Source organism: Phyllobates terribilis, unplaced genomic scaffold (genome assembly GCF_046119375.1).
Source record: "Phyllobates terribilis strain yellow unplaced genomic scaffold, ASM4611937v1 Scaffold_11__3_contigs__length_659146591, whole genome shotgun sequence".
Classification (NCBI taxonomy): Eukaryota; Metazoa; Chordata; class Amphibia; order Anura; family Dendrobatidae; genus Phyllobates; species Phyllobates terribilis.
In genome coordinates, this window is record NW_027362771.1 from 23,889,291 (window position 1) to 23,915,548 (window position 26,258).

Here is a 26,258-nt window from a genome sequence, read left to right on the forward strand (position 1 = left end):
TACTGACCTCCATCAGGTTGCAAATTAAAACTAATTTTTATCTGCATCTACAGTACCTCTGAAAAAATATTTGGGCTTCTAGCTGTGTGTGGGACTTGTTGTATTAGTCCATCTATACTGACCTCCATCAGGTTGCAAATTCAAAATAATTTTTTTCTGCATCTAACCCAGCCAATAGTTTTGGCCTAATACCACAGTTTGGCCACTCAGCTCTGCTCGGTTACCATCCATTGTTTTTTTGTGCAAACAACTCCAGAGTTGTGAATTAGTTAACCACCAAAATGAGTGGAAAAAGGCCTGCTGCTGGTGGAAAGGGGAATAGGCGTGTTGGGAAGGGGAAAAAAGGTTGTGTCCGTGGGGTAGGTGTTAAAGCAACAGTAACATCTGCAGAAGAAAGACCATCTTCCAGCCAAACTAAAATGTCTACTTCTTTTAGCGGACAATGTGATAAGATCCCTTTCTTACGGCCACGCCAATCGCTACAAATTCCAGATGAGGCACAAAAACAGCAGGTGCTTCAACGGATATCAAGTGCTCCTTTAAGTGGGCTTTCCTCCACATCAACTTCAACATCACAAATACTCCAGTCCTCAAAGGTGTCACCCAAATCGCACTTGCTTCCTCACAGCTCCCAAATCTCCAGCTGCCCGTCTGAGTATGAGGTAGAACAGATGGTTGAGTCTGCAGAGCTGTTTACTCATACTATAGCCTGGGAATCAGAGGTCGACTCCAGCGCTTCTGTGAATCCAGACGAGGAAATGATCTGCACTGATGCCCAGAATCTTTATGAGTCGGATCCAGGACCAGACGCAGAAGGTTCTGACCATAATGTAGACCCTCATTCCCAAACTGTAACTCCTGTTGGTGGAGACAATGAGGAAGACGATGATAAGACTCAAATACCTGATTGGAGCGACAACTTTAGTTTTTTGTCAGGGCAGGAACAGGTTGGCTCTGAGGACGACGGGTGTGATAACGCACAGGGTGATGATGATGAGGTCGGAGATCCCACTTACTGTCAACCCACAGTCAGCCAAGAGATGAGGTCAGCAGAGGAGGTGGAGGAAGATGCTAGTGACGACGAGGTCAGGTTGCGCCTTCCTGGACAGAGACGTAGTACTGGAAGCACGTCAACAACTGCATCCTCAAACACAACTCTGCCTCTCACCACAAGTCGTGGTGGCTCTTCAGGTCGCATGGGTGCTAAGCCTTGCATAGCCTGGGCATTTTTTCAGATCGATAAAGATGACCCAACTCGTGTTATCTGTAACATTTGTCAGCAAAAGCTAAGTAGAGGCCAAAAAATACATAGTTTGAGTACTTCATGCATGAACCGGCACATGGACATGAAGCATAAGATGCAGTGGGAAGCTCAGTGTGCTACAATGCGGCCTAGCCGGCCGGGCCAACCACAGTCTGCCATATCTTGTGCATCCGCGGCCTCTTCATCCTCTGTGACTGGGGGGACAGCAGTCACACCTGTTTTGGGGCGCAGACCTGCCACCTCTTTACCCGCAACAGCCAGCGTGATTGGCAGGTCATCATTTTCTTTGGAGGTGGTAACACCAGCTGGTGTTGAGCGCTGTCCGACATCGATAGCACCACCTTTGGATCAAGGCAACCTAACATGTCCGCCTGCATCTTCCTCACAGACCGGCAGTTTGCCGGGGACACCCTTATCAACCCCGTCTAAGCACAATAGCCAGCCCTCGGTCCCTCAGATGTGGACAAGTAAAAGACCATTTCCTCCTATCCATGAGAAAGATAAGAGGTTGAATTTCACCATCTGCAAGCTCTTGGCTACAGAAATGCTGCCTTTCCGCCTGGTGGACACAGAGGATTTTCGAGACCTTATGTCCGTCGCAGTGCCCCAGTACCAGATGCCCAGTCGGCACTACTTCTCAAAGAAAGGTGTGCCTGCGCTCCACCAGCATGTCGCACACAACATCACCGCTTCTTTGAGAAACTCTGTGTGTGACAGGGTGCATTTCACCACAGACACTTGGACGAGTAGGCATGGACAGGGGCGTTACATGTCGCTGACTGGGCACTGGGTAACTATGGTGACAGCAGGACAAGGGGCTGCTGTCCAAGTCTTGCCGTCCCCACGAGTTGCGCGTCAATCCTCTTTATGTCAAAGTTCCTCCACTGCTTCTGCCTCCTCAACCTCCTCTCGGTCTTCCACCTGCACCCAAAGCCTGTCTGGTCATGCCACAAGCTTTCTAACTGCGCAGAAGGGATCCTGCACTCCTCCTTACTATGCTGGCAGTAGGGCTCAACGTCATCAGGCGGTTTTTACATTGAAATGTCTGGGAAATGTGAGTCACACAGCTGAGGAGTTGTGGTCAGCTCTGGAGAACCAATTTCATGAATGGTTGTCTCCACTGGACCTGAAACCAGGGAAGGCCGTGTGCGACAATGCTGCAAACCTGGGTGCGGCCCTTCGCCGGGGCAATGTCACACACGTGCCTTGTATGGCTCACGTGTTGAACCTGGTTGTCCAGCAATTTTTAGCCCACTATCCCAGACTAGATGGCCTTCTGCAGAGGGCACGGTCGCTGTGTGCTCACTTCCGCCGTTCGCATCCCGCAGCTCAGCGACTTACATCTCTACAGAAGTCGTTGGGCCTGCCACTTCACCGGCTAAAATGCGATGTGCCTACCTGGTGGAATTCAACTCTGCACATGTTGCAGCGACTGTGGCAGCACCGACAAGCCCTGGTGCAATACGTTCTGACATATAGCCTGGGCCAACGAGATTCAGAGGTGGGTCAAATCACGCTGGAGGAGTGGTCTCAGATCAGGGACCTATGCACCCTTCTGCACAGTTTTGAAATGGCGACGAAGATGTTTAGTGCTGACAATGCCATTATCAGCATGACTATTCCGGTGATTTACATGCTGGAGCACATGTTAAACAGAATTCGGAGTCAGGTGGTGGCACAAGAGGAGGTGGAGGAAGTAGAGGAGGAGGAGTTGTATGCGGAAGGGCTAACATCTGCAAGGTCCAGAAGGTCGGCAGCACCAAGGCGGCAGGCATGTGAGGGTGGGGGAGATGGTTTTACCAGGGCGCATGGTAGCAGCCAAACTAGTGAGGAAGGTGCAGGAGCCCAGGAAGAAGTGGAGGACGAACTGATGGAAGACTCATCAGATGAGGGAGACCTTGATCACATTTCTGTTGTGCGAGGTTGGGGGGAGAGGACAGAGGAAGGAAGCATGATTGTTACCTCGCCACCAACACAACAGGGACTTGGTGCTCCTGGATGCGCAACACACATGAGTGCCTTCTTGCTGCACTACCTGCAACATGACCCTCGAATTGTGAGAATTAGAAATAATCCTGACTACTGGGTTGCCACACTGTTAGATCCCCGGTACAAAAGTAAATTTGCAGAAATTATTCCTGCCATAGAAAGGGATGCACGCATGCAGGAGTATCAGCAGAGACTGTTGCAGAATCTTACATGTGCTTTTCCACGAAACACCAGTGGTGCACGTAGTGAATCTCACAGTTCCAACTTGCCAACCGTGGGACCGTCAAGGGTTCAGCACTCAAACCGTAACAGAACCACAGTATCTGGTGGTAACATCAATTTTGCGGAAACATTTCACCACTTTTTTAGCCCATCCTTTGCAAGGCCACAGGAGACAAGAAGTCTGACACATAGTCAACGCCTAGAGACGATGGTACAGGAGTATCTCCAAGTAAACATTGAAGCCACGACTGTGTCACTGGACCCTTGCTCTTTTTGGGCTTCCAATCTGGATAAATGGCCGGAGCTAGACACTTACACCTTGGAGATCTTGTCATGCCACGCAGCCAGCGTTCTGTCTGAACGTGTGTTCAGCTCTGCTGGTGGTGTGCTGTCAGATAAGCGCACGCGGCTCTCCACTGATAATGTAGACAGACTCACGTTCATAAAGATGAACAAATCATGGATGCGAAACGACTTTTCTACCCCTGTGTCATCCTGGGGAGAGTAAAAGCTTGATGATTGGTTAAAATCACCCTACCAAACGTTTTAAGCTTTCAAATTACTAATCATGTTTATCTGTATCTTGACTGGAAAATAATTTGGGCTTTGTAGCAGTGTGCAGCACTGATCCTATTAGGCCATCTATAATAAGCTCCACCAGATTTAAAATTAAAAATAATTTTTAGCTGCATCTAGCCCGGAAAATAATTTTGGGGCTCCGAGATGCGCAAGACACATAAGTGCCTTCTTGCTGCACTACCTGCAGCATGACCCTCATATTGTCAGAATTCGAAGTAATCATGACTACTGGGTTGCCACACTCTTAGATCCCCCAAACTTTTCGATCAACCTTTTAATAAAGACCAAAAACATGGTCATTTTTGAAATTATAAGCATTAGCAGGTTGTTAGAAACTGAAATCAAACAGTTTTCAACTCAAAACTTTATTCTAGGTGATGTTACATTTTCACATAGGACCCCTTGTTCGAAAGGAGCTTCTGAACTCTCTCGTCCATTGAATTTGTCAGGTTTTGGATGGTTTCTGCTTCAATTGTTTTGCATGAGGACAGAATACCCTCCCAGAGCTGTTGCTTAGATGTGAACTGCCTCCCGCCATCATAGACACTCCTTTTAATGATGCTCCAAAGGTTCTGAATGGAGTAGAGGTCAGGGGAGCATGGGGGTCACACCATAAGTTTGTCCCCTTTTATGCCCATATCAGCCAGAGATGCAGATGTTTTATGTGCAGCATGAGATGGTGCATTATCATGCAGAAAAATGATCTTGCTGTGAAATACACGGTTCTTCTTCTTGAACCATGGCAGGAAGTGCTGTTTGAGAAAATCCACATACATTATGGAGTTCATCTTTAGCGCCTTCAGGGATCCTAAAGGGGCCGACAATCTCTCTCCCCATGATTCCAGCCCAAAACATTACTCCACCTCCTCCTTGTTGGCGCTGTAGCCGTGTTTGCGTGGGGTGTCCATCAACCAGCCATCCTCCACTCCATCCATCTGGACCATCGAGCGCTGCACGGCACTCATCCGTGAACAAAACAGTTTTGAAATCAGTCTTCATGTAATGTTTGGCCCACTGGAGCCGTTTCTGCTTGTGTGAAGTGGATAGAGGAGGTCGACAGGATGGCGCATGCACAGCTGCAAACATCTGAAAGACCCTGCATCTTGTTGTTCGGGGGACGTTGGAGGCACAAGCAGCTTCAAAAACTTGTCTGCTGCTATGACAAGGCTTTTTTGCCGCTGCTCTTTCAACCTGACGTAATTGCCTGTAGGAAAGAGTCCTCAATTTGCCCTTATCAGCACGCACACGTGTGTACTGTGAATCAGCTACATACTTCTTGATTGCCAAGACACTTCATCCTGATCATCGCACAATGTTGATTGTAGTCATGCCTTGACCTAAACACTCCACAATTTGTTGCTTCTCAGCAGCCGACACATCCTTTTTCTTTCCCATTTTGGCAGAAAATGTAGGCTGCTTAATAATGTGAGAGAGCCTTCTTAAGTAGTCTTGCCTTTCATTGGACACACCTGCCAAACTAATTAGCACAGGTGTCTGCAATTGCTTACAGTGATATAAAGAGCCCTGACACACATCACCATCAATGAGTTTAACTGACAAACAAACAAATTCTTCCCTTATCACTCCTAAACACTTTTTGCATAATAATTTGGAACGCGGTGTACATGTGCTTTTCCACAAAACACCAGCGGTTCACGTAGTGAATCTTACAGTTCTAACTTGCCAACCGTGGTCTGTATGGAATTGTTCAATAAAGGGCCCAAAATTAAGATAACATAGATGGGAGAGGTCTCTATGAATAGGAATTCCTAAGTATTTGATACCCTGTGAGGGCCAGGCAAAGGGAAAGTTGGACTGGATGGAATCCTATATGGATTTGGGGAGGGAGACATCGAGGGCCTCAGACTTCGCTGCATTGATTTTAAAATTTTACCATGTAACAAAGTGATCTATTTCAGCCATAACAGCAGGGATGGATATATGTGATTGAGTGATATATACTAGGACATCATCAGCAAATAGAGAGCACTTGTACTCGGTGCCTCCCACCTCAATCCACCTAATATTGGGGTTATGGCGAATTGATGAGAGCAGGTGCTCCGTCACTAGGATGTATAAGAGAGGGGACAGAGGACATCCCTGCCTTGTCCCATTGGTGATTGTGAAAGGTGATGAAAATGTTCTGACGCACCCCCTGGGCCTTGGGACACCCGGAGCCGGACCCTTTTTGGTGGATGCTGGTGGTTGTAGTCTTCGTGGCGGCGACCCGGTTCCGTGGCTCAGGGCGGTCAAACCAGTGGCGGAACTATTTATGTGGTTTTGATGTTTAAATGTCCGACTACGCCACCCGTGGATTGCGGTCAGAGTGAACCGCTGCTACAGGGCAGACCGCTGAGGCTGGTGTTGTGGGTGCAGCAGAGCGTAGCATAACTCCCCACGGGAGGAGTATAGCCTCAGGGCAGTGTATGCGGAGGATGGGGGTGATGGTGCAGGGCAGCAGCAGTAACGACACGGAGTCAGTGATGCAGTCCAGGGCCTTTACTCACAGTTCTTATTATCCAGACCACGTCTGCAGGTAACGGCTGCCCACGTCGTACTGTGCTCACCAGGTGAGGGGCTCAGACAACTCCCAGATAACTTTGGAGCACTTCACAGGACCCCCTTTGTGTGTCCTTTGTCTGGCCTTTCTTACCAACACTTCTGTCCGGCTGCCTCGGGCCTCCTCTTGGTAAACTTGGCGCCAGTTTCCCTGACCCTATGTGGTGCCTTCCTAGCGGGTGTAGCGAGGGGCTGCGCCACATAAAATGTCAGAGCCTCCGGTTTCTAGCTGAGGGTCGTTTCCTGCCTCCACTAGTTTCGGGGACCGGTCTCCCCCTTTGGCCTGACCCCTCCACGCAGGTGGATTCGGGCGTGCGGTGGCGACTCGCCCGTCCGCACCCCTTGGATCCCTTCATTCCTCATTCCTGGAGCCTTCTCCGCTCCTCTTCCTTCCTTCTCCCTCTTCCAGGCCTGGGCCTCTGTTACTAGGCCCGCCTCCGGAGCAGAGCTCATGCAGAGCCCCTGCTCCCTGCCACTTCTGCTCAGACTTCTCTGCACTGAACTAAGATGGTGCCCACCTTTTATACTCCCTTCTCAATGCACCCAGGAACTGCTTCCTCCCTGCTCCTGCACTACAGGGTTCCCCTTCCTCAGTGTTCCCTCCCCCCACTCCAGCCAGGGACAGGGACTGTCGTGCCCATCTCAGGGGCATATTGGTCGCCCTGCCCCACGGCAATGTGGTGTAATGCATGCAGGTGTCGGGTCCTGATCCACACTCCATCCTTACCTGAGAGTGAGATATCACACCTCTGGGTGAGGTGCAATACGTCTGTAGCAACCGAGCCCTCAGGGTGCTACAGTTCCATTTATCTTCAGCCTAGGTGACGTATTGCGATACAGGGCCGTGATTTTGGCTATAAAAGGGTCCCCTAGACCCCTACCCCAAGCTTTTTAAGAGAATCATATATGGCGTGCCAGGAAACTCTATGGAATGCTTTCTCAGCATCCAACGAGAGTATCTAATTACAAATTTTTAACTGCATCTAGCCCAGGAAATACTTTGTGCCTAGTAGCAGTGTCTGCTAGTCAGCGGATTATCCCGGCTGTTAAGCAAGCTACACTACCTGTAGTTTAGACACTTAATTTTTTCAAAGGAAATGCTTCGGGACCATGGGATAATTAGTGAAGAGCATCAGGAGGCACCCCAAGGCATAGGGGCTGGGACTGGCAGTAGGATGCCTTGCGGTGGACAGCCGAGCTCGATCCTTATAAAAGCTTTTTAACTGCAGCAGCTTTAGTGGACGCTACTGGAGCTGGAATTACGCGGCTGCTGGCATGAGACTTGCCCTCCAATAGATCCTTGTAAATGGATTTAAAGTGTATTCATTCAAATTAGAGAGACAATTTAAATTAAAAAGCTTAGAGCTGCCTCCACCACAGGGGGGCTCGCTCGACCCACCAGCAGACAGGCACCAGTATTGGGAGAGGGGGGCTGGCCGTCAGGGTTCACCCCGGCTCTGGCACAAGCCCGGCGACACGGAGGTGGCACGGGCAGGAGCGGACTGGCCGTGTCGGCTTCTCACTTTTTGGATTTTAGAAGGGCATGACATGCCTATATCTGTGTCTCCCCCTCCTTTTACTCCTCCACCTCTTTTATTTTTGCATGACTATATGTACTTGTCACTTTTCCATGTGTTAGTTATGTCTTCTGAGCAGTTTGTCAGCTTTTGGACACCTTTGAAGGTGTTTTCTATGTGTTTCTATGTGTTTTTGTTTGCCTGCAATTGGTTTTAACGGTGTTCGAAGGTGTTCGACGAACAGTTCGACGAACAGTTCGGCGAACACACGGGTGTTCGACGAACCGAACCGAACTCGAACACTACGGGGGTGGCTCAACACTACTGATGAGGCACGCTTTGGTGTTGTCGTAATTCGAGGGTAGGAAGGTGTATGGCTCAACCTCCCACTGGTCATCTAAATTTTGGACTCGTCTTTTCCTCTTAAGTACCTGTTCTCCAGGTGATAAGGGAACAGCAGGTGCGTGCTGATTATAAGTTTTCTCTTGCTTCTGTCTCCCCTGGGTCAAACTTCTCTCCACACATTCTTGCACCTTGCGGTATTGTTGCTGCCGCGCGGTATCCCAATCTGCATCTGGTGATGTCGTCTCTGGTGCTAAGACTTCCATGTCTAAGTTGATGGGTAGCTTACCAGGTCTTGCTCTCATAAGGTAAGTGGGTGTACAATTGGTGGAGTTCACCGGGATGTGGTTATATAGGTCCACCCAATCTGGTAAGTTCTCTTGCCACAGGCTACGTTCTTCAAGGGGCAACGTCTTGAACAGGTCTATCACCACCCGGTTCATATTCTCGCACAACCCGTTGGTCTGGGGATGATACGGCGTTGTCCTGATTTTCTTTCAGCCGTACAAGTTACAGAATTCCTGGAACACCTCTGCTTCAAAGGCTGGACCTTGGTCGGTAAGCACTCGTTCAGTGTAACCGTGCGGGCGACAAAAGTGTTGTTGAAACGCTTTGGCTGCCGTCTGAGCCGTCTGGTCTTTCACTGCCACTACTACCAAGAACTTGGAGTAGTGGTCTACTATGGTGAGAGCGTAGACATGGCCTGACCGGCTTGGGGCTAGCTTCACGTGGTCAAAGGCTACCAGTTCAAGTGGTTGTTTGGTGATTATGGGCTGCAGGGGAACACTCTGGCTATCATGGTCTTTCCATCTCAGATTGCATGGACCACATTCTCAACACCATCTCTCGATTGCTTTCCTCCTGCCAACCCAGTAGAATTGCTCACGTAGCAGGAGCTCCAACTTCTTCCACCCGAAGTGTCCTGCTCCATCGTGGTACGCTTCTAAGACCGTTGGCGCATCCCGCCTCGGGACTACCACCTGCCAGATCAGTTCGTGTGTCCGGGAGTTGATACTTCTTCGACACAGCTTCCCCTTGTAGATGAATAGCTTGCCCTTCTCCTTCCACAACTGTTGGGTCTCCTGTGGAGCATCTTGATCAGGGTGCGAGTCCGCCTATGTCAGCAACTCCTTTACCAGGTGGATAGCCTGGTCACTATGTTGCGTTTCTGCCCATCCATGGTGGGGCAATGGGTTGAACGTGGCCTCTCTGCTGGCGGAGCACTTGTCCCTTACACAGTGGGAGCACTGGGTCACCCCGTGATGATGGAAAGTGGGTAGCTCTATCTCCTCCAGCTCTTCCTGGTCTTCTCCCACATCTTCTCCCACATGTTTTGCCCAGTGGCACAATTTGACGAATTCTCTATAATCAAGGATTTACATCTATTTGCTCGGACTCTAATTTTTAAAAAATTCTTTCATAATGAAACTGTCTCTAATTTGTTTCCCACAGAGGTGGAACAGGAGGCATTAGCCGATCTGGAATGCCTGGCATCACAGCATGACTTGGGACCGGGAGGTAAGATACCTCCAGCCATTAGACAAAGGTCCAGGAAATTCCCCCCCTTATCTACTTGCTCTAATATAGATCTGTTCGTTCAAATGGTGAGCCAAAAATTTGGTAAAATACCAAAACATGTTCGAAATAATAATCTAACCTGGAATGAGAGAAAGAGTTTAAATCGATTACAGAATCTGAGAGATGTGGTGTTCAAGTCGGCAGATAAGGGGCGGAATTTGGTGGTATGGCCCAAAAGCATGTATGAGACAGAGGCTTTCAAACAATTGAAGAACAAAACATGTTATTTGAGATTAACTTACTGTATAACCCCCTCTCTAAATTCCAGAGTGAACGTTCTAAATTATTACTACAAGCAAAAGATGATGAAACTATAACCCAGGCAGTATATTCAGCATTAACAGTGGAGGAACCAACAATTTCTACTTTATACCTGTTACCCAAGATATTCAAGAACAGCAGTGTACCACAAGGGAGGCCAATAATTTCAGGTAGGGGTAACTACCTGGAAAAGGTGAATAGATATATTGATGCTCAGTTGCAGCCCCTTGTGGAATTGTTGCCGTCATATATCAAAGATACTGGAGACTTCCTTAAGAGAATAGATGGAATCCACATTGATGAAAATGCTATACCAGTAATGTGAGATGTTGAGTCCCTGTACACCAACATTCGTCATACGGATGGTGTGGGGGCAGTCAAATTCTTTCTTCACACATCACCCAATCCCTCTGTCTTTAATAACTTTCTGGTTCAGCTTTTACAATTTGCGTTGTCACATAATTTCTTTTTATTTAAGGGGTCCTTCTACCTACTGCTCCAGGGTACGGCCATGGGGGCCTCCTTTGCACTGGCCTATGCTAATCTATTTCTGGGGCTGTGGGAGAGGGACCTCTTCCTGTCAGATCGGTACACATCAATGGATCGCATCCCATTTTGGGTGCAGTATATTGATGATGTATTTTTGATCTGGCAGGATTCCATCGAATCCCTTGAATTGTTTATGACACAGTTGAACCAGAACTCATTAAACATACACTTGACTTATCACTATGATAAGACAACTATAGAATTTTTGGATGTACTGGTGACAAGAGACACTAATAACTACTTACAAACAAACCTTTTTCTCAAAACTACGGCTGTCAATGCACTCCTTCAAGCATCAACCTCACATCCACCGGCCATGATTAGATCAATCCCAACAGGCCAATTTCTCCGTATTCGCAGGATATGATTCACCATCGATGATTTTGAACAACAGGCCCTTGAGTTGAAGCAAAGATTTGTTCAGAGAGGATATAGCAATCGTGCAATCAAGAGAGCATATAATCGGGCCAGGCATACACCTCGAGAGAAACTCTTATATGAGAAGACAATATCCTCATCATCACAACAAGTAAGATTTATTACATCTTATCATGGGCAAACGGCGGCAGTACGGGAAAGTTTAAATAAGTTTTGGCCTTTACTCTTGGCTGACCCCATTATTTCCAAATATATAGGGGAGTCACCAAATATTACAATTCGGAGATCACGTAATTTGGGTGACAGCCTTGTAAAAAGCCATTATATTAATAATCCAATAACCTTCTTAGACAACTTGAGACCCATGTGGGGATGTAAGCCCTGTGGGAGATGCGTGGCCTGCCCAAATGTGGTGCGTACTGATTCCTTTTCCAATGCTGATGGGTCTAGAAATTTTGAAATCAGACAATCCATTACATGTACCTCTAAGGCGGTGATATACCATGCCACGTGCCCCTGTCCTATGGTCTACATTGGACTCACTACACGCCAACTTAAGGTTCGGATAAGGGAGCACGTGAATGGTATTATTGCCGCTAAAGAAATTGTGGATGCCTCACTGCTCAAAACAATACCAAGACATTTTAAGAAGTTTCACGATTGCGATGCCACACAGCTACAAGTACGAGGTATTGACATGATATTGCCGCATGAACGTGGCGGCAATATCAGCAATCGTTTAGCTAGACTTGAGGCAAAGTGGATTTGGACACTCGACACTGCATGTCCCCGGGGTCTCAACGAAAACCTCAGCTTCGTTCCATTCCTGTGAAAACCTTTTTTTCCAGTTTTAGTTTGGGATAGTTATTATATTTTAATTTTTCTGTGGTTTTAATAATATATTCTATCCGCAGGGTCAATTTGAGATGTGGGGGTATTGTATGACCTGGTCCTTCTTACAACTGGAGTGGACGGATGATCATGAATCTAGGAGCTTTACCCAGAGATGTTGGAGTGGGGTGGTTTATCCAGACACCCCTAACCATAAGGTGGCTAGGATTGTTATCGAGACATATTGGAATTGCATTAATGTGGTGTACGTTCGCTGGTTTGATCTGGGCATATTGGATTGGCATCTTTACAACTCCCCGTCAAAGGACATTGATATTGCATGCAATGTGAACAGTGTATTGATACATGTCACTTTTGAATTACTATGTAAATTGTTAAGCATTGTACACTTATTTCAGGTATGAACCTTAGTGGAAACATTGAGATTGTAGCACAAAAATATATATTAAAAATTGGGGCTATACTTTAGGATAATCGTAGATGGTTATTTCAACAATAGGACTTTTTTCCAAATTTTAGATGGTCTACTAATGTGTGTAGTATTGTCTATGTAACTCTCTTGAGTTTCCATGAGGGTATACATTTGATTTAAGTTTAGATTATGGAATCTATGTCCTGATTTACTTTTAGGGATAACACCCTGCAATCTGTCCCCCACAAAGGAATTATATTGGGCTGATTCTATACCATATTTATATATAATCTGATACTGCAATATATGCATAAGGAAAATTACTGAGTATTATGGTGCGCGTTTTATATGCTGTGGGTGCTGGCTGTGGTATGGATCCGTTGTGCAACATCCCCTTTGAAGATCAACTCATGAATGCTATTGCCTACATATAATATTATTTATTATCTATTTGAGTGCCCGCTTCAAATATGGACGCTCGGCTATTTCCGCCCTCACTCTACTGGGACTAGCACGTGTGCGCTGTCCTGGATCCGGAAGCTCCGACACCTGTATCTGTACGTAGCGTGCATCATCGGGTCACATGACCTAATGCGGCGCCCCCACGTGACGCGGCTGCCGGATGTATTCCCATGTCTCCTAGACGGCGCGCGCGTCACATGGATCCCCTGGACATACTGATTGGCTGCGGAGGCATTTTTAAACCCCCCTGTTCTTTTTTAGCGCTACCCCTGACGAAGGTGTTACGCCGAAACGCGCATCGGGGTAGGCACCACACAACTCTGGTGGATCACATAGGTATGTACATGCAAGTGGAAGGCAGCACATTTTACAATATATAAAAAAACTCGTATGTTGTTTTTATTCCAGCTAAAGATCTGTAGTCTGGTATCTATAATTCTATATGGCACTTTGTCAATTGCACTATGGCACTTTTGCTCAATCCAATTATGGGTTGGACCAGAGAATGATTTGTACTGTTTCATATGTGCTATGAGACATAATACAAATATACACTATATATACCTTTTGGTCAATTATGTGCCATGTTACTTGTACTTTCTGTTGATATATATAGACAGTACAGGTCACTATATCATATACAAATAGATATACTGGTTTACCTCCATCTTGGATCATTAAGCCTGACAGTTATGAATTTACATGACACTGTATTGATCCAGTATGTATTACCCTAAGGCACTTTTGCAGCTTATGGATATTACGACTCTGATTGATCAATTGTTTGTGCTTTTGTATTCATACTAGGAAATGGTACTTCATTGCTTCAGTATGTATTGCACTAAGGCAATTTTTCAGCTTACAGCTATTATAGCTTGAATTAAATTAATTGTTGTATCGTTGCATTTGTACTATGAAAGATGTGATTATTTTTGCCCAGATGATTATGTACCATGCTGCCTACATTTTGTATTGATATATATGTCATGTTCGTAACATACAGGGGTAATGTACTTCCCCCAATATACATCATTGTTGTGTGAGCGTCTCTCTATGCAGTGATACCCAATGGCCTGACCATGATTCATTAAAGGTTTTTTAAGGAATATTGTCTACTCTTTGATCTCTTTTGTTCGGTAGTTCTCTGTTGGTTACTTCTCCTCTGGCAAGTTGGGCATCCTGGACAGCGCATCAGCATTTGAATTTTTATGCCCCGCCTGATACTTGATGGTAAACTCATAGTTAGACAGTCGGGCCATCCATCGTTGTTCTAGGGCACGAAGCTTCACAGTCTCCAGGTGTGTCAGCGGGTTGTTATCTGTGAAGACTGTAAATCTGGAGGAGGCGAGATAGTGTTTGAAGCGCTCGGTTACAGCCCAGACTATGGCGAGAAACTCCAACTTGAAGGAACTGTAGTTGTCGGGGTTCCTTTCCGTAGGGCGGAGCTTCCTGCTGGCGTAGGCAATCACTCTCTCTCTGCCTTGCTGTACCAGGGACAGCACAGCTCCCAATCCCACGTTGCTGGCATCTGTATGAAGTATAAAGGGTTGGCCATAGTCGGGGTAGGCCAGGACTTCTTCTCCGGTGAGAGCCATTTTCAGTCGGGTGAAGGATTCATCTTCTGGTTTACCCCATTTGAACGGAGGTTTCTGGTTCTTGGCCTTCTTGGACTGGCCCACTAAGAGGTCCTGCATTGGTGCTGCTATCTTGGTGAAACCCTTGATAAATCTCCTGTAGTAGCCTACCAGCCCGAGGAACTGCCGCACTTCCTTAATAGCGGAGGGTCTTGGCCAGTCTTTGATCACGGTGACTTTTCTGGGTCTGGTGCTACACCTTCAGCGCTTACCACATGACCTAGGTACTGCACCTTGAGCTTCAGCAGGTGGCACTTGGACGGCTTTACCTTCAGGCCAAAACAAGATAGGGCTTCGAACATCTCGGCCAGGTGCTCCAGGTGGTCTTCCAACTTTTATGGTCACCTCTTTATACCGTACCTGAGGCAAGGGCTGACCATTGCTGGCATGGATACTAAGATGTTCATCTGGACGGTGGGTAATGTCTGAATCAGTCCAGTATTGCTTATAAAGGATATATGGCATCGTGGTCACCTGGGACCCAGTGTCCGGCAACGCGTTCATTGGGATGCCATCAAGCACGACAGGTAGGACCGGTCGTTCCCCCACGTACTTGTCTCAACAGCTTTGTGGGCCCGGTCGTCTTACTCCTGTGGGTTGGCCCTCTGCCCCAGGGGTTGCTCGTTTAAATGACAGAATCTTGCCTAGTGCCCCGTCTTTTGACAGCGGCGGCAGATGGGTTGTCTGTCCTGGTCGTAGCAATCGCTGTTCCTCCCTCTGGTCGGTGGAATTCTTCTCTGTCGTCGCCACGGGACGTCATCTGGACTGGAAGCCAGCTGGATCTTTTCCTTGGGAGACACTTGCATGGCCTGCACGGTCTTGGTTACTGTAGCCACACTTTTGGTCAGCTCCTGGACCTGAAGGCGTAGGTCTGCAGAGGGGTCCTTATCTAGGGTCTGCGCGTCAACCTCCACAGGTGCTGGAGGAAAGGACGCAACCTCCTGGTGGTATGTAATAGCTGGACGCCGGAGGGATGCAGTGCCACTTGGGATTGATTCTCGCAGCACCCGGATGGCTTTGTCTTTAAATTGTGCAAAGTCCAGATCAGGGTTTTGCAGAGCCATAATGCGCAGCTGTGTCCTGTGAGCGCCAGACCGGAGCCCCTCAATAAACTGTTTAGTTAGCAACCTGTCCTCATCTCGCACACTGTCGGGGTCTACCTGTTTGATGGGCAGCAGCGCTTCTTGCAGGTTTAGAGCATAGTCCCATACACTGTCCTGCATCCTTTGTTTGCACCAGTAGAACTTCATCTTAATTTCTGCTGCGGTGCGGGTGTCAAAGGTATCCTTCAATCGGGCCAGTATTTCTTTTACAGTGCCTTTGTCTCTGCCCGGTCAGGACTTCACCTCTCTCTGGGCTGCACCATTTAGCTGGCCTATGAGGATGCTGACTTTTTGTTCCTCAGACAGGGGGTATACTTTAAACAAACTGCGCAGTCTCTCCTCAAAGTCGTTCAGGGTGTGCGACTCCCCTGAGTACTGGGGCAACCACGCCGCCCCCGGTATGTACGGCATTGATAACGGCATTACAGTGGTGGCGGCCGCGCCTGTGGCTGAATCCTCCCCCCGGTTGGGCATCTTCCTCCCCCCTAGTGAACCTCAGCCAGGTCCTGGGCGTCAACTGACGTACCAGTATGCTGCTCTGCAGGCGGAGGGATCTCTTACCCGGCGGTTCCGGATCCGGCCTCTTGCTTTTCCTCGGTGGCCGGCAAACCACGTGATAACACAGTTTAATAAAGTCTAGGGCACACAGGACCCGGTTATACCGGGCTTCGTGAATCCTGTTTGTGACGCCAAGTTGACTCGCCCCCTGGGTCGTGGGGTGCTCGGTGCCGGGCTGGTCGTTGCTAGGGGAGATGTCACAGTGGCGGTGACCCGGTCCGTGACCCAGGGCGGTCAGTAAAAAGGGGATTTTATAGTTTTTATGTACAAAGTTCGTGACGCCACCTGTGGTATGCGGCTAAAGGGAGCCGCCGCTGCGGAGCAGGTCCTCTGGAGCTGATGTTAGTGCAGCAAAGCTGGTGTGGCTCTCCACAGGTAGAGCTTAGCTGCAGGGCAGTGTAGATGTTATAGGTGATGCTGGGCGTTGTAGTGCAGGGTTTTATGGTGCAAGAAATAATCAGTCCACAACTTAATGGCGGTATCCTCTTATCTTTACTGGCGGTGGTTAGGCAAACCGGGACTAGGGTACTGGCTAGAAGTGGAAGTCCGGGCGGCCTGGAAGCAAGTAAGGAATCCACCTCAACAGGTGAAGTTGGAGGCCTTCCCTTTCCATTTATCTTTTTGGCCCTGCTGCTTGTAGCTGTGCGGTGGCCCTCGTCCCCGAGTGCAACGTCTTTGTGCTCACCCGTATGGCAGGCAGCTCGGGCCTTGCTGATGCGTCGCTCCCACGTGGTGGTGCTGGGCCCTGCAGTGCTGCTGAGCCTCCGGAGTCTGGTGGGGCCAGGAGACCTGCAATCTCCTGCCCTCCAGTTTCTGCAGCTGGGCCTTCACATGCATACTAGGATTGGGGGATGAGGGGTGCCATACGTACCAGGATTGGGGGATGAGGGGTGCCATACATACCAGGATTGGGGGAAGAGGGGTGCCATACATACCAAGATGGGGAAATTTACCAGTAGCTGCAGCATTTCCCACCCTAGGCTTATACTTGAGTCAATACATTTTCCCATTTTTTTGTGGAAAAATTAGGGGCCTCAGCTTATGCTCGGAACCCCTGGCGAACTACATGTCCCAGGATCACCAAAAGCTGATACGTCCCAGGGTCAGGAATCACGGAGACCCCAGAGAATAGGGAGAGTGATCTCCAACAGAAGGCCCTATCACCAAGTCAGCAGGTGCAGAACAGAAACCAAGTTAGGCCTAGCTCCAGGCAGGTCAGAAACTTACTACAGCAGGGGCAAGAAACAGGAGGCCCTACACCCGCTTACTGGGGAGAATCCGGACATGCACCCCTCACCCTACAGTGCTCCGGGATGTGCCTGAATTTTCAGCAGTAAAAGGTATTGAAGTGACTTTCGTGTGTGCTCCTATTCTTGCTCTGACCCGGCTGGGTCCCACCTGCCCTGCATCCCCCCCTCCTATGCTGCCCTGAGGCCCTGCTCCACTGGTGGGGAGCGATACCACATAAGCTGCCACAACACCAGCCTCAGTGGACTGCTGCAGCGCTGGTGATCCTCACGAACATTTACAAACCTATTATCCCAATATACATTCCGCTCTTTTCAGTTGTCCGTCCTGGGCCATGGACCGGGCCAGCCACCATGATATCCCTCAAGCATCTGAGGGCCCGACTGCCGAGTACCCCACGGCCCCGGGGGCGCGACATATGTGGGTCATTATAATATTTTGAGGGCTATGTGGGGGGCAATTATACTGTATAAAAGCAATTATACGGTGTGAAGGTTTGTGTGGGGTCCATCATACTGTTTGCATGGCTGTGTGGGGGCCATTATACTGTTTGGAGGGCTAGTGCAGGCCATTATAATGTATGTAGGCCTATTATACTGTATGGAGGGCTGTATGGGAGTCACAGTTGGGGGATCATACTGTTTGGGGTCACCATACTTTGCCTTGGGAGTTGAAGTGGGGTACAATAGGGTCATTATACTGTGCATGTGGATGCTAATGTGGAGGAATTCACCATGGGGGTATTTATTATTATTATTATTTATTATTATAGCGCCATTTATTCCATGGCGCTTTACATGTGATAGGGATATACATAACAAAAGCATTTACATAATCTTAACAAAACGAGTCAGCGACTGGTACAGGAGGAGCGAGGACCCTGCCCGCGAGGGCTCACAGTCTACAAGGGATGGGTGAGGATACAGTAGGTGAGGGTAGAGCTGGTCGTGCAGTGGTGTTTACTGCAGGTTGTAGGCTTGTCGGAAGAGGTGGGTCTTCAGGTTCCTTTTGAAGGTTTCCACGGTCGGCGAGAGTCTGATATGTTGGGGTAGAGAGTTCCAGAGTAGGGGGGAAGCACGGGAGAAATCTTGTATACGATTGTGGGAGGAGGAGATAAGAGGGGAGTAGAGCAGGAGATCTTGTGAGGATCGGAGGTTGCGTGCAGGTAAGTACCGGGAGACTAGGTCACAGATGTATGGGGGAGACAGGTTGTGGATGGCTTTGTATGCCATGGTTAGAGTTTTGAACTGAATTCTCTGGGCAATGGGGAGCCAGTGAAGGGATTGACAGAGAGGAGAGGCCGGGGAATAGCGGGGGGACAGGTGGATTAGTCGAGCAGCAGAGTTTAGGATAGATTGGAGAGGTGCAAGAGTGTTGGAAGGGATGCCACGGAGCAGGAGGTTGCAGTAGTCGAGGCGGGATATGATGAGGGCATGCACTAGTGTTTTTGCAGAGTCTTTGCTGAGGAATGCACGGATCCGGGAGATGTTTTTGAGTTGGAGTCGGCAGGAGGTGGAAAGGGCTTGGATATGTGGCTTGAAGGAGAGATCAGAGTCCAGGGTTACCCCAAGGCAGCGAGCTTGTGGGACTGGGGAGAGTGAACAGCCATTGACGTTGATGGATAGGTCGGATGGGGGATGTGAATGAGAGGGTGGAAAGATGATGAACTCTGTTTTATCCATGTTGAGTTTTAGAAACCTGTCGGAGAAGAAGGATGAGATGGCGGACAGACATTGTGGGATTCTGGTTAGTAGGGAGGAGATATCGGGTCCAGAGAGGTAGATCTGTGTGTCGTCAGCATAGAGGTGATACTGAAAGCCGTGAGACTCTATGAGCTGTCCCAGGCCGAAGGTGTAGATGGAGAAGAGCAGAGGTCCTAGAAGTGAACCTTAGGGGACACCGACAGATAGGGGGCGAGATGAGGAGGTGGTGCGTGAGTGGGAGACGCTGAATGTCCTGTCTGTTAAGTATGAGGAGATCCAAGATAGAGCCAAGTCCGTGATGCCAAGAGATGAGAGAATCTGGAGTAAGAGGGAATGGTCCACTGTGTTTGGGGGGCACTTTTATTGGCATCATACTTTATGGAGGCAATGAAAGAGGAATCTAGGACTTCAGCAGGAGGAAAATTACTATGTGAAGACTGAGAAGTTGTAAGATCTGCTCTTCTCTGATACAGACAACTATTTATTTTTTATTTTGTGGGGTTGAGGCCCAATTAAAGCTTCTGCTATGGGGCCCCATGATTTCTATGTATGCCCCTGCTTGGAAGCAAGGACACATCTACACACAAAAGCAATTACATACAACTAGGATGACACCTGACAAAACATTGGTCTATTTCTCTTGGATTTTAACACTCACACAGATGTGTGAATGTAGCATTAGGGCTCATGCAGACAAGCATTTAAATCGGCCATGTGCTATCTGATTGTTTGATAAGATCACACACAGACAGCAGCGTGACCCATGTTATTCAATAGGGTTTTTCAGATGAATGATTTTTTTTTCGGTTCGACTGTCTATAAGAAGAAAAATTTCATCATGCATTACTTTCTACCAAGTCTCGGATGAGACTCACACATTGAAGTCTATGGGAGCGAGTAAAAAAATCTGATCGCACACGGAACGTCCAAGTGGCATCCAATTTTTACGGATAAATTTCTGTTAATAACTTAGGAAACTGTATGTGATCATGTAGTTGTTTAAAAAAACGAATACATGGATGGCACATGGATTAAAATCTAATGAAAATTAGAAAAAAATCATCCGAGTTTTCTGGATGAAACTCAGGTGATTTTTCATACACCCGTCTGCAGGCGCCCTTAGACTGTCAGCTGAACCTGGTGATACCGGCGAGTTTGGATGGCATTAGTCTGGTGTGTATGGGGGGCTAAAGGGTTTGGGCAATTTCAATCAGACTTATCAGCAGGGGGAGTCACGACTTAGAGTACCTAGGGCAGCATGAACACCACATACAGCCCTGAGGTGACGAGAACCAAATAAGTAAATGAGTCAAATATTAGACTTTGTTATTTTTACTGGGGAAAATTACCCAATATCACATGTCTGTAGATGGCAAAAGTATGTGAGTATTTACTTTCAGTATTTGGTTTGACCCCCATTGTGGAACAACAACTATACAATTTCTGGTAATTGCTAATTAGTAATTAGTCCTGCATTGTAAAACTTTTTAACACTGTTATGCTGGTAGATTTTTTCCCATGAACTGCTCGCTTCAGGTCGTTTCATAAAATTCCTGTAAGTTTAAAAAGTGAACCTATCACTACATTTTTTATGACTTAATTTAAAAGTAGAGGTAATAACATTAACCATTTGACCAAAAAATTATAAACAAGCCATACACCAAGTGGGAGAAAAACTCCTTTCCTTGGCATCTCTCATTCAACTGAGCCACAGGGGCACAGTGTCCATTTTAGGACATAATCAGATATCAAAATTAAACATCAGAATGATGTCAGTTTGAGGCTAAATAATCTGTCTGAGAACTGATTTTGATAAGTGATTCTGACAAGCGATTCTGACGAGCAACTCTGATAAGTGACTCTGACAAGTGACTTTGACAACTGTAATAATAATTATAAAAAAAAAAAGTAACTGTTCGCTGATGGGACTTGAACCCAATATTCCATGTCCCAAAGCCAGTGCACTAACCACTGAGATATAAACTCAGTTGTAAAAGCCTAGGAGTTCTATTTGGTTATATGATTTTCAGTGCAAACTTGTCTAAAACTCATTGGGACTTATGCACTGACTGCAAGCAAGCCAAATTCAAATGATGTTTGATTTTGATGTGTGAGTCTGATGTGTGACTTTCTCCAAACATCAGAATCAGAATCACAATGACTTTAAGTCACCCTGAGTATTTTCATGGTTGATCTCATAAAACAAGAAAAGCTATCCATCAGTATCACTTGATTGGATAGCTTAATGGTAAGGCATCAGCCTCTGAAGCTGCAGTGTTAAAACTTCAATTCCTGATAGGAATAAGTTTTTTTTTTTAATTATGACTATTTAGCACACAAACTTCAGGGGTGTTTTACTTTTAATATCTGACACTCTGATTGCCATCCTGATGTGTTAAGAGTTTCAGACACGCTGTCTATTTGCATGGTAAATTACATATGTAAATTGGGAGGCAATAATTTACTACATATCTATGTCTAAGTGACTTTATATTTTATTATTATTTATTATTATAGCACCATTTATTCAATAGCGCTTTACATGTGATAGGGATACACATAGCAGAAACATTTACATAAACTTAACAAAACAAGTCAGCGACTGGTACAGGAGGAGCGAGGACCCTGCCCGCAAGGGCTCACAGTCTACAAGGGATGGGTCAGGATACAGTAGGTGGGGGTAGAGGAGGTCATGCAGTAATGTGGTGGAGCGGTGGTTACTGCAGGTTGTAGGCTTGTCGGAAGAGGTAGGTCTTCAGGTTTCTTTTGAAGGCTTCCATGGTAGGCGAGAGTCTGATGTGTTGGGGTACAGAGTTCCAGAGTAGGGGGGATGCAAGGGAGAAATCTTGTACGCGATTGTGGGAAGAGGAGATAAGAGGGGAGTAGAGAAGGAGATCTTGTGAGGATCGGAGGTTGCGTGCAGGTAAGTACCAGGAGACTAGATCACCGATGTATGGAGGAGACAGGTTGTGGATGGCTTTGTATGCCATGGTTAGGGTTTTGAACTGGAGTCTCTGGGCAATGGGGAGCCAGTGAAGGGATTGACAGAGGAGAGAGGCCGGGGAATAGCGGGGGGACAGGGGGATTAGTCGAGCAGCAGAGTTTAGGATAGATTGGAGGGGCGCAAGAGTGTTGGAAGGGAGGCCACAGAGCAGGAGGTTGCAGTAGTCAAGGCAGGAGATGATGAGGGCATGCACTAGTGTTTTTGCAGACTCTTTGCTGAAGAATGCACGGATCCTGGAGATATTTTTGAGTTGGAGTCAGCAGGAAGTGGAAAGGGCTTGGATATGTGGTTTGAAGGAGAGATCAGAGTCCAGTGTTACCCCAAGGCAGCGAGCTTTTGGGACTGCAGAGAGTGAACAGCCATTGACGTTGATGGATAGGTCAGATGGGGGGGATGAATGAGAGGGTGGAAAGAACTCTGTTTTATCCATGTTGAGTTTTAGAAATCTGGCAGAGAAGAAGGATGAGATGGCGGACAGACATTGTGGGATTTTGGTTAGTAGGGAGGAGATATCGGGTCCAGAGAGGTAGATCTGTGTGTCATCAGCATAGAGGTGATACTGAAAGCCGTGAGACTCTATGAGCTGTCCCAGGCCAAAGGTATAGATGGAGAAGAGCAGAGGTCCTAGAACTGAACCTTGGGGGACACCGACAGATAGGGGGCGAGATGAGGAGATGGTGCGTGAGTGGGAGACGCTGAATGTCCTGTCTGTTAAGTATGAGAAGATCCAAGATAGGGCTAACTCCGTGATGCCAAGAGATGAGAGAATCTGTATTTGCATAATTTCTTAAAGAGGTCTAATGATAAAATATCTTTATTGTAAATTTTTATTTCCATCCACCCAAGTACTGGCTGCAAACTCCCAATTTACTTTTGCTATGTAATTTTCTCCTCCCAGACCTGGGCTAAAGCATCCGCCAACTCCTGGACAGTCTGTGGTGCAACGTGACGTTGGTGGATGGAACGAGACATGATGTCCCAGATGTTCTCAATCGGATTCAGGTCTGGGGAACGGGCGGGCCAGTCCATAGCTTCAATGCCTTCATCTTGCAGTAACTACTGACACACTCCAGCCACATGAGCTCTGGCATTGTCCTGCTTTAGGAGGAACCCAGGGCCAAACACACCAGCATATGGTCTCACAAGGGGTCTGAGGATCTCATCTCGGTACCTAATGGCAGTCAGGCTACCTCAGGCGAGCGCATTGAGGGCTGTGCGGCCCGCCAAAGAAATGCCACCCCACACCATTACTGACCCACTGCCAAACCGGTCATGTTGAAGGATTCTGCAGGCAGCAGATCGCTCTCCACAGCGTCTCCAGACTCTGTCATGTCTGTCACATGTGCTCAGTGTGAACCTGCTTTCATCTGTGAAGAGTACAGGGCGCCAGTGGCGACTTTGCCAATCCTGGTGTTCTGTGGCAAAAGCAAAGCGTCCTGCACGGTGTTGGGCTGTGAGCACAACCCCCATCTGTGGACGTCGGGCCCTCATACCACCCTCCTAGAGTCGGTTTCTAACCGTTTATGCAGACACATGCACATTTGTGGCCTTCTGGAGGTCATTTTGCAGGGCTCTGGCAGTGCTCCTCCTGTTCCTCCTTGCACAAAGGCGGAGGTAGCGGTCCTGCTGCATGGTTGTTGCCCTCCTACGGCCCCCTCCATGTCTCCTGGTGTACTGGCCTATCTCCTGGTAGAGCCTCCAGCCTCTGGACGCTACGCTGACAGACACAGAAAACCTTCTTGCCACAGCTCGCATTGATGTGCCATCCTGGATGAGCTGCACTACTTGCAACTTCTGTGGGTTGTAGAGTCCGTCTCATGCTACCACGAGTGTGAAAGCACAACCAACATTCAAAAGTGACCAAAACATCAGCCAGAAAGCATTGGTATTGAGATGTGGTCTGTGGTCCCCACCTGCAGAACCACTCCTTTATTGAGTGCGTCTTGATAATTGCCAATAATTTCCATCTATTGTCTATTCCATTTGCACAACAGCATGTGAAATTGATTGTCAGTCAGTGTTGCTTCCTAAGTGGACAGTTTGATTTCACAGAAGTTCGATTCACTTGGAGTTATATTCTGTTGTTTAAGTGTTCCCTTTATTTTTTTGAGCAGTGTGTATATATATATATATTTATGCTGCCCCCATCCAGAGGCCGGGGGAGGAGTAGTGTGGCGTCAGAGTACGTGCGTGCCCATAACATGCTGTCCAGCGCCATTTTGATGAAGACACACAGCAAATGTGTCTTCACTAAAACGGCACCAGACAGCGCGCTATGCGCATACGATGATTCCAGCTCCACATTCCTCCCCCGGCCTCCGGCCCGAACAGAGGCGCCGCAGCAGCACTCTTCCCAATCAGGTATGTACTTATAGTGCCAGAGATTGCAATATGCGTTCAGTGTCTACGCATACCGCGATCTCCGGCGCTATACACTCCTCTTACCTGTAACGGCTGGATGTGTTCTTCTGTCTGGAGCCAGACTGCACAGGTGCATTGCGCCTGCTCAGTCTATAGAGGCTTCAGACAGACAGACATATCCCTGATATATTATAGATTATATTATAGATGTCCCCCAATTCTGTTAATATCCCCCATCCTGGTATATATGGCCCCCCTTCTTATTATACGCGGCCCCCATGCCATCCGGGTATGTATGGCACCCTTCATCCCCATCCTGGTATGCATGGCCCCCTCATCCTCAATCCTGGTATGCATGGCAACCCTGTTCCTTATCCTGGTATGCATGTCCCCCTCATCCTCAATCCTGGTATGCATGACACCCCTGTTCCCTAATCCTGGTATCCATGGCCCCCTGATCCCCATCCTGGTATGCATGGCACCCCTGATCCCTATCCTGGTATGCATGGCACCCCTGATCCCTATCCTGGTATGCATGACACCCCTGATCCCCATCCTGGTATGCATGGCACCCCTGATCCCCATCCTGGTATGCATGGCACCCCTCATCCCCAAATCCTGGTAGGCATGGAACCCCTTATCCCCATCCTGGTATGCTTGGCACCCCTCATCCCCAAATCCTGGTAGGCATGGCACCCCTCATCACACATACAGGTATGCATGGCACCCCATCCCTCATCCTGGTATGTATGATACCCCTCATCCCAATCCTGGTATGTATGGTACCCCTCATCCCTATCCTTGTATGTATGGTACCCCACATCCCTATCCTGGTATGTATGGCACCTCTCATCCCCCAATCCTGGTATGCATGGCAACTCATCCCCCATCCTGGTATGCATGGCACCCTCATCCCTCATCCTAATATGCTGCCGCTGTTCCCTCCTCACTGACACACACTGGCACACAGTCTTCCTACCTCTTCCTGCCGCTGCTGAAGTCTGCCTGCCTGTCCCGGGTCCCAATGCACATGTCACAGGACCATGATGCACCCGACGGCGGTTTAAAGGTATAGAACTCATTTCCGGCCCCCGGGTGCATTAAGGCCTGAACTGTTGCCCCTGACTCCCTGAGACCTGGTGAGTAGAGGCAAAGAGAGGGAGGGCCTGGGCTGGCCGGGGGCACAGGGCCTGTAAGCCTGGGCTGGCCGGGCCCCCCCCCCCTTTTTGCTTCTGTTCAGTGGGCCCCATACAGTAGTAAGAACAATAATGTTCTGATGGAGGCCCTGGGTACACAGCATCTCCCCACTCCTTCAGCCGCCAGCTTCCTGCAGCAGTCACCCTGCCTCTTGGGACCCCATTCTGCCGCCGCCATCCCCACCATTTTATTAACAAAATATTTTTCAACAAAAATTTGGGGTGCGTCTATATATATATACTGTATATATACTGTATATACATATATAAAAGCCCCTTTATATAAACTTTCCGTGTTTCTATAACGGTACAATTTGGTAAATAAGCATTTGGGCCACTACACCACTGCTGTCTAGAGGCTCTGCCTAGCAACCAGCCTGGAGTCTGGGGGCGTGTCTCATTAGAACACTATCTAAGAGGTAACATTTCTCCTTGCGGAGAGTGACATGTTAATCATGTCAAGGTGAGGAGACGTTTAAAGCTGCAA

General features: G+C 48.0%; 1 long non-coding RNA gene across 1 annotated transcript in view; it reads right to left on the reverse strand.

The window, feature by feature from the left end:
• LOC141164968 (uncharacterized) overlaps nt 1-26,258 on the reverse strand; it is a 74,954-nt gene that overhangs the window by 39,784 nt on the left and 8,912 nt on the right. The window contains exon 2 of the long non-coding RNA XR_012251005.1: nt 11,114-11,257. This is a non-coding gene — a long non-coding RNA (uncharacterized lncRNA). The remainder of the gene's footprint in view (nt 1-11,113; nt 11,258-26,258) is intronic.